Here is a 17,290-nt window from a genome sequence, read left to right as displayed (position 1 = left end):
AGCCTCTAAGTTGCAGGAGACACAAGTTCTGCTTCTTCATAAACTACCTTTATTTCTTTGACCCAATTCCACATACAATTCTTCCCAACACCCAGTGCCATCTGCAGCCCCTTTACATATCAGTGACTTCTACTGAACAATTGATGTCAAATTAGGACTCAATTAGAAGGTCTGTTAACCCATTCCTAACATTGCACCAGCCCGGATATGCCACAATACTAACCACCAGGAAATAAAGACAAGGGGGATTAAAATTGTCTGCAGGAACTCTCTGTACATCTCCATATACAGTGAAACAGAACAGAGCGATTATATCAGGGAAGAACGAACAGGCTGGGAATGAGGAGCAACTTAGAATCCCTACAGTGCAGAAAGAGGCCACTCGGCCCATCGAGGCTGCACCGATCGCAATCCCACCCAGGCCCTATCCCTATAACCCTACTTACTTCCCCTACTAACCCCCTGACACTAAGGGGACAATTTAGCATGGTCAATCCACACATCTTTGGAGTGTGGAAGGGAACCGGAGCACCCAGAGGAAACCCACGCAGACATGGGGAGAATGTACAAACTCCACACAGTCAGTCACCCAAGGGAGGAATCGAATCGGTGTCCCTGGTGCTGTGAGGCAGCAGTGTTAACCACTGTACCACCGTGCCGCCCACTTGAGGGAGGTTATGAAAGGTTTCGAGTAGGTGTAGAGATGGTGCTTCCCCTTGCAGGCGAGACCAGAATGAGTGCCACAAAGGATGACTGTTAATACACCCAGCAGTGAATTCAGGAGAAACTGCTTTGCCCAGAGAGGGGTTAGAATGTGGAACTTGTCGCCCCACAAGAAATAGCTGAAGTGAAGAGAATTGCTGTATAAAAGGGGAAGCTCTAAGCACGAGGAAGAAAGGAACCGGATACTTTGACAAAGAGTAGGAGATATTCATATGAAACCAACATTGGCACGGATCTATTACAAAAGTGACCGGTTTCAATTCTAGATATTTGCAAAAATCAGATATGTGGGTGGTGATTTAAAGGTGCGAATCTTGTCTTAACGCAAGAAAAGTCAGAGAAATGGAAAGATTTTCCAGCCCAATGCTTCACTGTACTCACTCCCCCACCATCACATCTAGATGTGTTCTGCTTAGCTTCTTTGTAATAATCAGCTTTGCACCACCCTACTTCCTCAATTAGAATAATTCCACGGGACAAGATGACATTTACAATATACTTACACACAATAACTAGGCAGGCCTCGATCCTACATCGCTTCATTCAGAATAACCCCCGGTAGCTGTTGAAGGCTCCTGCCTTCTTGGTCGAGTTCTAGGTTTAAGATTATGGACGTGATTTTCCCCCCAAAAAATCTAAGTGCCCAACAGACGGAAAACCTCCCGTTTTCCCACCCGTCTTTTGAGCGGGCATTGTTGAATGAATTTACGGCACTCTATGCAATACAGAAAGCCATCAGATGATTCACGCCAGTGTTTTGGGGAGGGGGGGTGCCTAAACCCGCTTGACAGGCCTGCAGCAGGGTGCTCAGGGGGATGCTCAGTGGGCATGCATTGATCTCCCAGTAAGGTTTAAAGTTTATTTATTAGTGTCAGAAGTAGGCTTACATTAACACCACAATGAAGTTACTGTGAAAATCCCCTAGTCGTCACACTCCTGCGCCTGTTCGAATATACCGAGGGAGAATTTAGCACAGCCAATGCACCTAACTAGCACGTCTTCCGGACTGTGGGAGGAACCCGGAGCACCCGGAGGAAACCCATGCAGACATGGGGAGAACATGCAGACTCCACACAGACAGTGACCCAAGCCGGGAATCGAATCTGGGTCCCTGGCATACTGCGAGCTCAGTGACATGCCCCCAAACCCCATGGACATCACCAGCCCCGATCAGCCCCCACACCCCAATGCAGCGTTTCCCCCCCTTCCCTCCCCTGCAGCACTTCCCCCCCCCCCCCCCCCCACCCCCCCGTCCCTCCCCTCCCACTGGGTCTGTTTCCGCTCCCATCTGGCACCGCCCTCGAGGCCCCACCCCCAGGCATCAACCCCTTGGGAGCGCCTGGTGGGCACTGCCAGGGTGCCAGGCTGGCAGTGCTGGGGTGCCTGATGGGCAGAGCTCCCCCCAACCTCCCGGGGGGTCTCAATGGCCTTTAGTCCCACCAACTAGGCCATCATATCAGATCCTGATTGCTGGGGACCACCTGTGATCCCCGCCGGTGGGAACATACACCAGCGAGGTTGGAAATCCAAGTAAGCCCGGACGATTGCATCCTGGGCTCACTTAACATACGCAAATGACGATACACATCGTTCATCACATCAAAAAATTGGCCTGGGACGATTCCCATTTTTTGGCCTCCTGCTTAAATTTCCTGCCCCGCCACACAACTCGAACAGCATCGCGGGGCGGGAAAATATATACGCTTAATTTCTCCCACAGAGAGGATTTCCCCCATAGCGACCCTATCAAATCCATTCCAAACCCTAGTGATTAGATCACTGCTACAAGTCGGACACAACTGGACAACCGATCCTCATACCTCAGCACTCCAGGTTCATTCTGGCGACACTAATCAAAAACAGAAGACCCCAGCATGAGAATTCAGAACACTGTAGGTGGATTTTTAAATAAATCAATGCAAGTTCCTGTAAATAATGGCAGAGCACTCCCACCACAGATGGTTATGCTATTTTCCGATTATAAAATAGAAAGAAACATGAAGGGTGACCTGGAGGTCTTTAGGATGATAAAAGGATTTGATAAAAGCTGATTTGTTTATTATTTCTTTAGTTTATTTATTTTATTAGTCACAAGTAGACTTGTAGACATTTTAATGAAGTTACTGTGAAAATCCCCTAGTCGCCCACACTCCGGCGCCTGTTCGGGTAACACGGAGGGAGAATTTAGCACGGCCAATGCACCCTAACCAGCACGTCTTTCGGACTGTGGGAGGAAACCGGAGCACCCGGAGGAAACCCACGCAGACAAGGGGAGAATGTGCAAACCCCACACAGACACCCAAGACTGAAAACGAACCCAGGTCCCTTGCAGTGAGGGGCAGAAGTGCTAATCGCCACGCTACCCATGCCATCGTCATGCCACCCCAGTCGGGCCTGTGGTGTAAATTTGATGTCATTTCCTCTATCGGAATGACTAATTGATTTTTGGGCATCTGATCCAATCGGGTGTTGACACCCTCATGCTTTTGCTCCCTTTGCACTTGTCTGATCCAATGGTCTCCAGGCAAACCTCCCATCATTCTTCCACGGTTAAGTCAAGCACACCCAAAGCTCTGTCGCCCATTCCCTAACTCGCACTAAGTCCTGTTCACCCATCAGCCCTGCATGCATGGACCCACTCTGGCTGCCAATGCACCAACAGCTCTCATGTACACAGCCTTCTCCTTCCCTACTTCTGTAACCTCCACCTTGCCAAGAGCTCTGTGTCTTCCTCCAGTACACGCCACACTTTCATCACACAAGTGGCTGTGCTTTCAGCTGCTCAGGCCTCAAGCTCTGGAATTCTCTCCCTAAATCTCTCCATCCTCTCTCCTCCTCCATACTCTTTGACCAGCCTGAACCCACCTGCCCTTTCAGAAGACTTTGAAGGTAGGGTGAGTGGCAGAGAAGGCAGTCTAGAAGAGATGTCCCCAAAACAACACTGTTTGGAGGGGGAAACGTGCAGACAAACCGGGTCAGAATAATATGCATTTAAACAGCGTCGGAATATCTCAAATCTCTTCGATTTGATTTAGAATTGTCACATGTATTAACATAGTGAAAAGTATTGTTTCTTGCGCGCTATACAAAGCATACCGTTCATAGAGAAGGAAAGGAGAGAGTCCAGAATGTAGTGTTACAGTCATAGCTAGGGTGTAGAGAAACATCAACTTAATGCGAGGTTGGTCCATTCAAAAGTCTGACGGCAGCAGGGAAGAAGCTGGTTGGTGCGTGACCTCAGACTTTTGTATCTTTTTCCCGACGGAAGGAGGTGGAAGAGAGAATGTCCGGGGTGAGTGAGGCCCTTAATTATGCTGGCTGCTTCAAAACCAATGGAGCATTTTTTAAAGACGTATGGTTAAGGGAAGGACAGGATTGGCAGCTTAACATTCCAGGATATAGATGTTTCAGGCGTGATAGAGGGGGTTGTAAAAGGGGTGGGGGCGTTGCACTACTGGTTAAGGAGAATATCACAGCTGTACTCCAGGAGGACACCTCGAAGGGCTCATACAGCGAGGTAATATGGGTAGAGCTCAGGAATAGGAAAGGTGTAGTCACAATGTTGGGGGTTTACTATAGGCCACCCAACTGCCAGCGGGAGATTGAGGAACAGATATATAGGCAAATTTTGGCAAGGCGTAAAAGTAACAGGGCTGTTGTGGTGGGAGATTTTAATTTCCCCTATATTGACTGGGACTCACTTAGTGCTAGGGGCGTGGATGGGGCAGAGTTTGTAAGGAGCATCCAGGAGGGCTTCTTGAAACAGTATGTCGATAGTCCAACTAGGGAAGGGGCCATACTGGACCTGGTATTGGGGAATGAGCCCGGCCAGGTGGTCGATGTTTCAGTAGGGGAGCAGTTTGGGAACAGTGACCACAATTCAGTAAGCCTTAAGGTACTGATGGATAAAGATAAGTGTAGTCCTCAAGTTAAGGTGCTAACTTGGGGGAAGGCTAATTACAACAATATTAGGCAGGAACTGAAGAATGTAAATTGGGGGCAGATGTTTGAGGGCAAATCAACATCTGGCACGTGGGAGGCTTTCAAGTGTAAGTTGATAGGGATTCAGGACCGGCACATTCCTGTAAGGATGAAGGATAAGTATGGCAAGTTTTGGGAAGCTTGGATAATGAGAGATATTGTGAGCCTAGTCAAAGAGAAAAAGGAAGCATTTGTCAAAGCTAGGAGGCTAGGAACACACGAAGCAAGTGTGGAATACAAGGAAAGTAGAAAGTAACTTAAGCAAGGAGCAAGAAGAGCTAAAAGGAGTCATGAAAAAGCACTGGCCAGCAGGATTAAGGAAAATCCCAAGACTTTTTACACATATATAAAGAGCAAGAGGGTAGCCAGGGAGAGTGTTGGCACACTTAAGGACAAGGGAGAGAATCTATGTGTGGAGCCAGAGGAAATGGGCGAGGTATTAAATGGGTACTTTGCGTCAGTATTCACCAAAGAGAAGGACTTGGTGGATGATGAGTCTGGGAAAGGATGTGTAGATAGTTTGAGTCATGTTGAGATCAAAAAGGAGGTGGTATTGGGGTTCTTGAGAAACATCAAGGTAGACAAGTCTCCAGGGCCTGATGGGATATACCCCAGAATACTGAGAGAGGCAAGAGAGGAAATTGCTGGGGCCTCGAGAGAAATCTTTGTATCCTCACTGGCTACAGGGGAGGTCCCAGAGGATTGGAGGATGTTGTTCCTTTGTTTAAGAAGGGTAGCAAGAATAATCCAGGTAATTACAGGCCGGTGAATTGGAGTCTGCAGACCGCCGGGCGGTCTGTGCAGCCGTTCCAGGAACTCATCGAGCTGCGTGTGAATGGCCAAAGGCAGGCTTAACTGTGTAATCCTGGGGATAGGAGTGGGGTACGGTCGCCACTTGGGCAGTGCAATGGGCTGGCTCTCTCACCCTCGCGAGGGAAGCACGCATGGAGAACTGAAGATTGATTCACAATTACTAAAGCTGGTGAGGGCTGCCAGGCAAGTCCAGCCTTGAAGAGGAGAGTTCTAAATATCTATGTTCATGAACTCAAAGAAAGGGGTTTCCCCAGGGACTGAGTATTATGCAGCATCGTAATTCAGACGGGGCTCCACGATTACTAATCTATCGGAAAGGGGTCCTACAACTAAAAAGGTTCAAGAGCCACTACCTGAATACTCCAGCTCTCCTCTCATTGTCCAAACTTCCAGGGATGTGGAAAACCAACTCACGTTCCAACTACACAAATTTCAACACTAAAAATGAGGGAGAACTGACCAAAATGCTTTACTTTATGGCCAGAAAGTATCTTCTCGAAGCCATCAAGATTGAAACGGTACAAAGATAACTAACTCTGCCAAGTATGTTCAGAGAAAGCTTGAGATAAGGCGCTTAGATCTAGAAAAGATGGGTTAGGTTGCTACACGTCTGAATTTCAACACAGCAAGGATTCATGGAGAGCGGAGAGTATACCAGATTATCAACTGATTACAGCATAGGGGAAACCGAGAGAGAAAATCTCAGCAGAAGAGAGTGGAGGACACAGTAGAGGAAGGTCAGAGGTTAGACTTAATAGTCCATCAGAACAGCATTCTGTCTAGGAGTGCAAGAAAGGCAGCACAGTGGCACAGCGGTTAGCACTGTTGCCTCACAGCGCCAGGGACCCGGGTACCATTCCTGGCCTGGGTCACTGTCTATGCAGAGTCGGCACATTCTCCTGGTATCAGCGTGGGTTTCCTCCGGGCGCTCCGGTTTCATCCCACAGTCCAAAAGACGTGCTGGTTAGGTGCATTGTCCATGCTAAATTCTCCCTCAGTGTACCCGAACAGGCAGCGGAGTGTGGCAACTGGGGGATTTTCATAGTAACTTCATTGGAGTGTTAATGTAAGCCAACTTAAAGTTAATTTATTAGTCATAAGTAAGGCTTTCATTAACACTGCAATGAAGTTACTGTGAAATTCCCCTTGTCGCCACATTCCGGCGCCCGATTGGATACACTGAGGGGGGATTTAGCATGGCCAACGCACCTAACCAGCACGTCTTTCAGACTGTGGGAGGAAACTGGAGCACCCGGAGGAAACCCACGCAGACACGGGGAGAACATGCAAACTCCACAGAGACAGTGACCCAAGCTGGGAATCGAACCCGGGTCCCTGGCGCTGTGAGGCAGCAGTGCTAACCACTGTGCCACCCCTTAGTTTAGACCATTCAACCCATCGAGCGCATGCTGACTCTCTGCAGAGCAATCCAATTGTGAGTAGGCCACAAGTTTCTCATGGGCTTTAGCTTAAGATGAAGGCTTGGGAGCTCATGCCGCGATCACCAAACATGTTTGGAGAGTGAAAGAAGAACAGGGAAAATCGGAAAGTAATCTGGCAAGCTCACATTTGAACAACAAAAGGCCACAGGTTTCTGGAAGAGGATAGACTGGATTGACAAGTTCCACAGCTTTCAAACATCTCGGAGGTGCTGAGACAGAAATAACATGCTTGGCACAAAAGAAGCAACTTACTTCTTGGAGGCAACCTCTCTCCGTTCATGAGCCACGCAGACCATTAACCGGTCTCCAGGCCAGCTGTAACATCCATATCCCCTTCAGCCCACTGAATTAGGATGCCACCAGCAACTACCCTGCAAGTAACAGGAGTATTATTCAGCCTCCACTTCTCCAGCTGACAAACCCTCCCTGCAGCAACGGTCTGATCAGTAGGACATGAGTCCAGCCAAAAACCAGACAAGAGCTTTACTAACCACGGCACGGTGGCACAATGGTTAGCACTGCTGCCTCACAGCGCCGGGGACCCGGGTTCAATTCCGGCCTCGGGTCACTGTCTGTGTGGAACAAAGAAAACGAAAATTACAGCACACGAACAGGCCCTTCAGCCCTCCAAGCCTGCACCGACCATGCTGCCCGTCTGAACTAAAACCCCCTACCCTTCCGGGGACCATGTCCCTCCATTCCCATCCTATTGATGTATTTGTCAAGATGCCCCTTAAAAGTCACTATCGTATCTGCTTCCACTACCTCCCCCGGCAACGAGTTCCAAGCACCCACCACCCTCTGTAAAAACTTGTCCCGTACATCTCCTTTAAACCTTGCCCCTCGCACCTTAAACCTATGCCCCGTCGTCCCAGTAAAAACAAGTTTGCACATTCTCCCAGTGTCTGCGTGGGTTTCCTCCGGGGGTGCTCCAGCTCCCTCCCACAGTCCAAAGATGTGCAGGTTAGGTAGATTGGCCATGCTAAATTGACCATAGTGTCAGGGGGACTAGCAGGGTAAATATGTGGGGTTACGAGAATAGGGCCTGGGTCGGTGCAGACTCGATGGGCCAAATGGCTTCCTTCTACAATGTAGGGATTTATGTTCTAACCAAAACATACAACAGCTGAGCAATGCATCACCAATACACGATGTCAGAATAGTGAATAGCTCTTTGTTCTGACTGGAGGGAGCTAAAAAGGTGAGGTATTTCCATCGGGAAGATATCAAAGTCTGAGAACGCGTACCAACCGACTTGAGAACAGCTTCATTCCTGCTGCCATCAGACTTTTGAATGGACCTATCATATATTAAGCTTATCTTTCTTTTCATCCTACCTGTAACTGCAACACTACATCCTGCACCCTATCCTCTTCTCCTCTATGTACTCTATGAATGGTATGCTTTGCCTATATAGCGTGCAAGAAACAAGACTTTCCATGATATCCCAATACATGTGACAACAATAAATCAAATCAAAGTGATGCCCCTCCCCCCCCCGCAGGGTTCAACACACAGGCCTCTGCTATTTATTTGAGGTATATTAAAGAATATACAGCACGGTGGCGCAGTGGTTAGCACTGCTGCTTCACAGCTCCAGGGTCCTGGGTTCGATTCCCGGCTCGGGTCACTGTCTGTGTGGAGTTTGCACATTCTCCTCGTGTCTGCGTGGGTTTCCTCCGGGTGCTCCGGTTTCCTCCCACAGTCCAAAAATGTGCGGGTTAGGTTGATTGGCCAGGTTAAAAATTGCCCCTTAGAGTCCTGGGATGCGTAGGTTAGAGGGATTAGCGGGTAAATATGTGGGGGTAGGGCCTGGGTGGGATTGTGGTCGGTGCAGACTCGATGGGCCGAATGGCCTCCTTCTGCACTGTAGGGATTCTATGATTTCTATGAATAGGATTGGGTACAGGGAGCAACTAGTAGGTGGCACAAAACCTGAAAGCATAGGGAACGGAGGAAATTAGTGACAGGCTTAAGAGGACACAGGCAGGCTGGTGTGAGGCGGTGCATTCTGGTAGGAAGAACAAGGGCAGACAAAACACATTCAAAAGTACAATATTAAAGGCGGTGCATTGACAGAGGACACACAAGTCTTTAAAGGAGATCTGTCAGGTTAGCAAAACAGTTAAGGCTTATTAAATCCTGCATTTTATTAGATACAAGTACAAAAGCAAGGAGGTTGTGTTAAACCTATATAAACATAGAAAATAGAAGCAGGAGTAGGCCATTCGGCCCTTCAAGCCTGCTCCGCCATTCATTTTGATCATAGCTGTTCGTCAAATTCAATATCCTGATTTCCCCCTCCCCACAGCCCCAAGAGCTATATCTAATTTCTTCTTGAGATCACACATTTTAGCCCCGCTACTTCCTGTGATAGCGAATTCCACAATCACCACTCTCCAGGCAATGAAATTTCATAGAATCGTAGAATAGAATCGCGGAATCCCTGCAGTGCAGAATGAGGGAGTTTGACCCACACTGAACAATCCAACCCAGGCCCTCTCCCCCTAGCCCCACCCTTTACCCTGCTAATCCCCCAACACCAAGGGGCAATTTAGCACAGGCAATCCACCTAACTGGCACATCTTTCGGATTTTGTGGGAGGAAACCAGAGCACCCGGAGGAAACCCACGCAGACACGGGAAGAATGTGCAAACTCCAGACAGACAGTCACCCAAGCTGGGAATCGACCCAGGGTCCCTGGCCCAGTGAGGCAGCAGCGCTAACCACTGTGCCACCCACAGTGCTACCCAGTCCTAAACGATTTACCCCATATCCCCTTATATGACCCCCGAGTTCTGGACTTTCCCGCAATCAGGAACATTCTTTCTGAATCTACCCTGCTAGAACTTTAACTTTCCGTGAGATCCCCTCTCACTCTTCTGAACTCTAGTGAATATAACCCTAACCGACTTAGTCTAAAAACATTAGCTCAGCTTCAGCTGAAGTGTGTGTGCCCAGTTCTGGGTCTCATTTTAGGAAGGGCCTGAAGTGTTTGGTTAAGAGTATGGAAGAGATTTACTACAATGACTCCAGATTAGTTGCAGGGATTAACTCCAGAAACTGGGATGCTCTCCTTCAAGCAAAGGCAGCCAAGAGGAGCTCAGATAGGGTGCTTTAAATTCTGAGGCGTTGGGGGTTTCTGTTACATGGCCCTTCTCCTCCCTGTGCCTATGCGTACCTTTATTTCTCTTGCTGTGAAATACGCTCCGATTTGCCATCACTGCATGTGTGCATCAAGCCTGCCAGAGAGGGTGCCATGGTGGCGCAGTGGTTAGCACTGCTGCCTCACAGCGCCAGAGACCCAGGTTCGATTCCCGGCTTGTGTCACTGTGTGGAGTTGACGCATTCTCCCCCGTGTCTGCGTGGGTTTCCTCCGGATGCTCCGGTTTCCTCCCACTGGTTAGGATGCATTGGCCATGTTAAATTCTCCCTCAGTATACCCAGACAGGTGCCGAAGTGCGGTGATTAGGGGATTTTCACAGTAACTTCATTGCAGTGTTAATGTAAGCCTACTTGTGACACTAATAAATAAACTTTTTTTAAAAAAACATATGTTTAAAAAAAAGACACCATTCCCCGCACCTCTCCAACCCACCTCTTCCACTTTCCTGCTTCAACAACTCTTCCCCAACCCCTAGCAAACCCAGTCTCTTAGCATCCACCCACCAAACACACCACCGCCCAATGAAAATGTTTCAAACATCCCAACTGGCCCTCAGTTTTTCTGGCGACTGCCACAGATTTAGAATAAATAAAGATAAACCATCTCCAATGGTTGATAACTAGAGGGCCCTCGAGATTTAAACCATTCTATTTAGTCATCCATGGGACATGGGCACCGCTGGCCGGCCAGCATTTACTGCCCATCCCTAGTTGCCCTTGTTCAGAGGGCAGTTGAGATTCAAACACATTGCAGTGGGACTGGAGTCACATGTAGGCCAGACCAGGTAAGGACGGCAGATTTCCTTTTCTGAAGGACATTAGTGAACCAGATGGGTTTTTACGACAATCCACAATGGCTTCATGATCATCGGTAGATTCCTAATTCCAGATTTTTTTTAAAAAAATTCAAATTCCACCATCTGCCGTGGTGGGATTCGAACCCAGATCCCCAGAACATTCGCTGAGTTTCTGGATTAATAGTCTAGCGATAATACCACTAGGCCATCGCCTCCCCATTTGGGAAAAGAACCAGAGGTGACGTGAGGAAAAATCTGGTTATGCAGCGAGTGACTGAGATTTAGAACATGTTGCCTTGGAGGTTGGTGGGTGTGGATTCAATAGAATTGCATAGGATAGCACAAAGACAGGCCATTCTGCCCAACCAATTCATGCTAGCATTAACGCTCGATTCATAGAGTCATAGAGGTTTACAGCATGGAAACAGGCCCTTCGGCCCAACTTGTCCATGCCACCCTTTTTGTTTTAAAATCACCAAGCTAGTCTCAATTGCCCGCGTTTGGCCCATATCCCTCTACAAAAAGACAAAATTGTACCCGCCTCCACTCCTACCTCTGGCAGCTCGTTCCAGACACTCACCACCCTGTGTTAAAAAAGTGCCCCTCTGGACCCTCTTGTATCTCTCCCCTCTCACCTTAATCCTATGCCCTCTAGTTTTAGACTCCCCTACCTTTGGGAAAAGATGTTGACTATCTAGGTGATCTGTGCCCCTCATTACTTTATAGACCTCCATAAGATCACCCCTCACCCTTCTACTCTTCAGAGAAAAGAGTCCCAGTCCATCCCGCCTCTCCTTATAACTCAAACCATCAAGCCCTGGTAGCATCCGAGTAAATCACTCATCTTACCTCATCTAATTCTGTTGTCATCATAACCCCACGAATCCCTTCGCCCACATACTAATCAAGCCTTCCCTTAAATACATCTATACTACCCGCTCCAACCACTCCCTGTGGGAGCGAGTTCCACATTCTTACCAGTCTCTGAACAAACAAGTTTCTTCTGAATTCCCAATTGGATTCCTTGTGGACTAGCTTATATTGACAGCCTTGAGTTATGCTCTTCCCCACAAGAGGAAACGTACCGTCCTTGTAAATCTTTTTTTCTCCCCACCCATTCCGGAGCCTCTCTCTATGATAATGCAACAGAATTCTACTCCGTACTCCAAGCATGGTCCAACCAAAATTCAATACAAGTTTGGCATTCTTTATTTTTCAATTCTATCCCTCTGAAACAATCACCAGTGACTGGTTTCTGTTATGGTCTGACTGACCTTTGTTGCTATTTTTAGCAATCTATGTATTTGCACTCCCAGATCACTTTGCTCCCATTTAAACACTTATTTTCTAAGTAATATTCAACCTCCTTATTTTCTTTGGCAAGTTGTGACACCTCACATTGATCTATGTTGAAATTCATTAGTTAATTATAAGCTCGTCGGCACAAAGACTACAGGGTTGTTGTAAAATCCCATCTGGTTCACCAAACATCCTTTAAGGAAGGAAATCTGCCACCCTTACCGGTCTGGCCTACGTGTCTCCAGAGCCACAGCAATGTGGTTGACTTTTAACTGCCACCACTAACACCACCTTCTCAAGAGCAATTAACAATAGCCAACAAATACTAGAAAGATTCATACAAAAATGGGGCAGCACGGTGCCACTGTGGTTAGCACTGCGGTCTCATAGCTCCAGGGACCCGGGTTCGATTGGATGACTGTGCGTAGAGTCTGCATGTCCTCCCCGTGTCTGCGTGGGTTTCCGCCGGGTGCTCCAGTCTCCGCCCACTATCCAAAGATGTGCAGGTTAGGGGGATTGGCCAGGCTAAATTGCCCCTTAGTGCCCAAAGATGTGTAGGTTAGGTGGATTGGCCAGGCTAAATTGCCCCTTAAGTGCCCAAAGGTGGCCTGAATTTCCTTGTCCGATCTCTGAACCTCCACTGGCTCTGGAGAAGAGATGTAGGTTCAGTATCTAGGCTGACATTTCAGTCCAGTATAGAACGAATGTTGCACTGTCAGAGATGAGACGTTAAATCGAAACTTCCCTCTAAGCAAGAGGGCTTCTACCCACTCTCCTGATCAATATTTATCCCTCAACCAATATCACAAATGAAACCACTTTGACAGCTTCATGTGCACAAATCGGCTTGTATTTCCAACAATGCTCGCAGTTCAAGAGTTGTCTCAACTCCCCTCTAATCATACCACTAATGTTTAAATCTGCTGGGGGAAGTAGGACCTTCCTATCCAGGCCCCTCAAAACTTGGTACACCTCAGTTAAAGCTCTCCACTGTTCCAAAGTTCTTTCGAGACATTCTGAAGTTCATAGAATTATAGAAATTTATACAGAAAGGACATATGGCCCATCATAGTCAGGAATGCCAAAAAAATAATAATAATCTTGCTTTTCAACTCTCGATCCATAGCCTTGAACACTATGGCAATTCAAGGTCATGTCTGGCTACTTTTTTTTAAAAAGTTTTAAGTTTATATTTATTACAGAGTTGGAGAAAAGAACCATTTCATTCAAAACCATCCTTTTAAATACAACGAGGTAATGCATTTTGGAAGATCTAATACAGATAGGAAATATACAGTAAATGGCAGAACCCTCAAGAGTATTGATGGGCAGAGGGGTCAGGTACACAGGTCACTGAAAGCGGCAACACAGGTGGAGAAGGTAGTCAAGAAGGCATATGGCATGCTTGCCTTCATCGGCCAGGGCACTGAGTATAAAAATTGGCAAGTCATGTTGCAGCTTTATAGAACCTTAGTTAGGCCGCACTTGGAATATAGTGTTCAATTCTGGTCGCCACACTACCAGAAGGATGTGGAGGCTTTGGAGAGGGTACAGAAAAGATTTACCAGGATGTTGCCTGGTTTGGAAGGCATTAGCTATGAGGAGGGGTTGGAACGACGGAAGTTGAGAGGATGGCATGATAGAAGTCTACAAGATTATGAGAGGCACGGACAGAGTGGATAGTCAGAAGCTTTTTCCCAGGGTGGAAGAGTCAATTACTCGGGGGGGCACAGGTTTAAGGTGCGAGGGGCAAGATTTAAAGGAGATAGAGTCATAGAGGTTTACAGCATGGAAACAGGCCCTTTGGCCCAATACTGTCCATGCCGCCCTTTTTTTTAAAAACCCCTAAACTAATCCCAATTGCCCGCATTTGGCCCATATCCCTCTATACCCATCTTATCCATATAACTATCTAAATGCTTTTCAAAGACAAAATTGTTCCCGCCTCTACTACTACCTCTGGGCAGCTTGTTCCAGACACTCACCATCCTGAGAGAGAAAAAATTGCCCCTCTGGACACTTTTGTATCTCTCCCCTCTCGCCTTAAACCTATGCCCTCTAGTTTTAGACTCCCCTACCTTTGGGAAAAGAATGTACAAGATGTACGAGGCAGAGCTTTTACACAGAGGGTGGTGGTGCCTGGAACTCGTTGTGGAAACGGATACGATAGTGACTTTTAAGGGACGTATGACAAATACATGAATAGGATGGGGATAGAGGGATATGGTCCCCAGAAGGGTAGGGGGTTTTAGTTCAGTCGGGCAGCATGGTCAGTGCAGGCTTGGAGGGCCGAAGGGCCTGTTCCTGTGCTGCAATTTCATTTGCTCTTTGTTCTTAGTGCTCGCAGTTCAAGAGTTGTCTCAACTCCCCTCTAATCATACCACTAATGTTTAAATCTGCTAGGGGAAATAGGGCCTTCCTATCCTCCATATCCAGGCCCCTCAAAACTTGGTGCACCTCAATTAAAGCTCTCCTCTGTTCCAAAGTTCCTTCGAGACATTCTGAAGTTGATAGAATTATAGAAATTTATACAGAAAGGACATATGGCCCATCATAGTCAGGAATGCCAAAAAAAAAATCTCGATCCATAGCCTTGAACAGTATGGCCATTCAAGGTCATGTCTGGCTACTTTTTTTTTTAAAGTTTTAAGTTTATATTTATTACAGAGTTGGAGAAAAGAAGTTTCATTCAAAACTATCCTTTTAAATACAACGAGGTAATGCATTTTGGAAGATCTAATACAGATAGGAAATATACAGTAAATGGCAGAACCCTTAAGAGTATTGATAAGCAGAGGGGTCTGGTACACAGTTCACTGAAAGCGGCAACACAGGTGGAGAAGGTAGTCAAGAAGGCAAACGACACGCTTGCCTTCATTGGCCAGGGCACGGAGTTTAAAAATTGGCAAGTCATGTTGCAGCTTTATAGAACCTTAGTTAGGCCGCACTTGGAATATAGTGTTCAATTCTGGTCGCCACACTACCAGAAGGATGTGGAGGCTTTGGAGAGGGTACAGGAAAGATTTGCCAGGATGTGCCTGGTATGGAGGGCACTAGCTACGAGGAGAAGTTGGAGAAACTTGGTTTGTTCTCACTGGAAAGACAGGGGTTGAGGGGGTGACTTAATAGAAGTCTACAAGACTATGAGAGGCACGGACAGAGTGGATAGTCAGAAGCTTTTTCCCAGGGTGGAAGAGTCGATTACTTGGGGGCATAGGTTTAAGGTGTGAGGGGCAAGGTTTAAAGGAGATGTACGAGGCAGATATTTTACACAGAGTAGTGGGTGCCTGGAACTCGCTGTCGGGGGAAGGTAGTGGAAGCAGATACAATAGTGAATTTTAAGGGGCATCTTGACAAATACATGAATAGGATGGGAATAGAGGGATATGGTCCCCAGAAGGGTAGGGGGTTTTAGTTCAGTCGGGCAGCATGGTCGGTGCAGGCTTGGAGGGTCGAAGAGCCTGTTCCTGTGCTGTAATTTTCGTTGTTCTTTGTTCCCAACCACCCTCAGCGTGAAATGAATGTCTCAACTCCTCTCTAATCATACCACTGTTTAAATCTGCTCGGGGAAATACGGCCTTCTTATCCTCCCTATCCAAACCCCTCAAAACTTGGTACATCTCAATTAAAGCTCTCCTCTGTTCCAAAGAAAATTACCCAGCCTTTCAAATCTTTCCTCATAGCTAAGTTTGCAAAAGGCACCACAGGAAGCCGTTTTGTCCTTCCCAATAAGTAAAAAGTTTATTTATTAGTTACAAAGTAGGCTTACATTAACACTGCAATGAAGTTACTGTGAAATTCCCCTAGTCGCCACATTTCGGCGCTTGTTCGGGTCAATGCACCCTAACCAGCACGTCTTTCAGACTGTGGGAGGAAACCGGAGCACCCGGAGGAAACCCACGCTGACACAGGGAGAATGTGTAGACTCCACACAGACAGTGACCCAAGCCGGGAATCGAACCCGGGTCCCTGGCACTGTGAAGCAGCAGTGCTAACCACTCTGCCACCCTACAAGGGACCCAACCTCCACAAGATGATGCAAAAACATGAGAGAGCATGTGATCTTACCGAGTGGTGGAGCAGGCTTGAAGGGCCAAACGGCCTATTCCCAAGTCTCACATTCTTCTCCTTTAATACCCTCGGGTCTGCAAAAACCTATCAAGCCCACGTCGAAAAAAAACACTCAACTATTGTGGGCGAGAGTTCTAAACTTCAACCACCCTTTCCGAATTTCACTCCTGAGGTCATAGAATCATCACAGCACAGAAGGCCATTCCGCCCACTGGGTCCATGCCAGCACTCCGAAGGAGCAATGCACATCCTCCCCACAAACCCCTACATACTCCTTCTTTTGAGAAGTTGAGAACATTTAGAAAAATATAGAAGAGAATTGCAGCACAGGAGGAAACCACACCACGCACAGTGCCTGTGCCACCCAGTCTAATCCCATTCTCCAGCACTTAGTCCTCAGCCCTAGAGATTACAGGACTTTAGTTGGTCTGGCTACAAGTATTTCTGCCCGTGACCCTCCCTAAACCTAGACTCTTCAACCAGCAGAGATGTTTCTTGCTCTATAAATAGATACGTACACACATACAAAATATATATTATATGTGATTATATATGTCCTTTAGTAGAGTATGGCTGTCATTGGCACGACCAGTATTTTTTCTTAAATTTATGGGATGTGGGCATCATAGGCTAGGCCAACATTTATTGCCCTCCCTTGAGGGCATTTAAGAGTCAACCACATTGCCCATCCCCAATTGCCCTTGAACTGAAAGTTAAAGTTTATTTATTGGTCACAAGTACAGCTTACATTAACACTGCAATTAAGTTACTGTGAAATTCCCCTAGTCACCACAGTCCGGCGCCTGTTTGGGTCAATGCACCCTAACCAGCACGTTTTTTCAGACTGTGGGAGGAAACCGGAGCACCTGGAGGGAACCCACAGGGAGAACGTGCAAACTCCACACAGACGGTGACCCAAGCCGGAAATCAAACTCGGGTCCCCGGCGTTGTGAGGCAGCAGTGCTAACCACTGTGCCACCGTGGCTTGCTTGACCATTT

The 17,290-nt window shown here is 47.3% G+C and overlaps 1 protein-coding gene across 2 annotated transcripts in view; it reads right to left on the bottom strand.

Annotated features, from left to right (window-relative positions):
* Positions 1-17,290, bottom strand: part of clptm1 (CLPTM1 regulator of GABA type A receptor forward trafficking) — a 74,696-nt gene that overhangs the window by 55,362 nt on the left and 2,044 nt on the right. The window contains exon 2 of one of the 2 annotated variants that reach the window (XM_078241742.1): positions 7,212-7,330. The exons of the other annotated variant lie outside the window; for it this stretch is intronic. The gene's annotated coding sequence lies outside the window, so the exon portion shown is untranslated. The remainder of the gene's footprint in view (positions 1-7,211; positions 7,331-17,290) is intronic. 2 annotated transcript variants of the gene reach the window in all.

Source organism: Mustelus asterias, chromosome 24 (assembly GCF_964213995.1).
Source record: "Mustelus asterias chromosome 24, sMusAst1.hap1.1, whole genome shotgun sequence".
Lineage (NCBI taxonomy): Eukaryota > Metazoa > Chordata > Chondrichthyes > Carcharhiniformes > Triakidae > Mustelus > Mustelus asterias.
This window is presented reverse-complemented; position numbering and strand designations above follow the sequence as displayed.